Raw genomic sequence first — 1,037 nt, 5'->3', positions numbered from 1 at the left:
ACTGTTCATAGAGTATGGTATATGGTTCTGGTCCGTGAAACAAAATATATGAATATACAAATAAAACTGCCACTCATCCCCTCCTCTCTTCATCCTCTTCTCTTGCAGATGACAACAAGCCAATCTGGATGCATGCGGAGGAGAGAGAGGAGAGCAAGGTAGCTGCAGTATGACTGATCTGAACCATGGTCCTACCTGTTAATGGCAGCGTATGAACTCTGATGGATGGGTAGACCAATAGGACTGAGATAAAGATGGAGAATATTCATCTATTAATAATAGAGGAGGCTTTATAATAAGGTCATAATTAATGTCTACTGCTGCTAACTGCCCCTCTATTCTCCCGGCCTTTCCGCTCTCTCTTATCCCTTTCTCTCTTGCTCCCACTCTCTCTCTCAGGGGAAGAGGAAGGAAGCTAGTCCCTGTGTAGAGTATGGGAGCTGGTACAAGGCCTGCAAAGTTGACAGGTGAGACTTAGTATTAAACTTAATTTGAGTGGGAGATAAATACACAGAACTCAGTGTTTTAAATGATATTAACATTGTGATTAAATGATGACATGATGTTGACATGTACTTCATTCCTGTCAGTCCTACTGTCAATACCACCCTGAAGAGCCTGGGGGCGCTGTACCGCAGGCAGGGTAAATTACAGGCAGCTGAGACACTGGAGGAGTGTTCTACCAAGACACGCAAGCAGGTACTRGTAATACACTATCGGGTACTGGTAATACACTATCGGGTACTGGTAATACACTATCGGGTACTGGTAATACACTATCGGGTACTGGTAATACACTATTACTATCAGGTACTGGTAATACACTATCACTATCAGGTACTAGTAATACACTATCACTATCAGGTACTAGCAATTCATTGTCAGTTACACAGTTCGGTACGAGTAATACACGATTGGGTACTAGTAATACACGATTGGGTACTAGTAATACGCGATTGGGTTCTAGTAATACGCGATTGGGTTCTAGTAATACGCGATTGGGTTCTAGTAATACGCGATTGGGTTCTAGTAATACG

General features: G+C 42.7%; 1 long non-coding RNA gene across 1 annotated transcript; it reads left to right on the top strand.

Annotated features, from left to right (window-relative positions):
- The first annotated feature begins 99 nt into the window (after positions 1-99).
- LOC112080336 (uncharacterized) lies at positions 100-794 on the top strand. Its single transcript, XR_011479494.1, has 3 exons — positions 100-158; positions 400-467; positions 591-794. It is a non-coding gene; the product is annotated as an uncharacterized lncRNA (long non-coding RNA).
- The last annotated feature ends 243 nt before the right edge of the window (positions 795-1,037 follow it).

The sequence above is a fragment of the Salvelinus sp. IW2-2015 genome, unplaced genomic scaffold (assembly GCF_002910315.2).
Source record: "Salvelinus sp. IW2-2015 unplaced genomic scaffold, ASM291031v2 Un_scaffold15995, whole genome shotgun sequence".
Classification (NCBI taxonomy): Eukaryota; Metazoa; Chordata; class Actinopteri; order Salmoniformes; family Salmonidae; genus Salvelinus; species Salvelinus sp. IW2-2015.
This window is presented reverse-complemented; position numbering and strand designations above follow the sequence as displayed.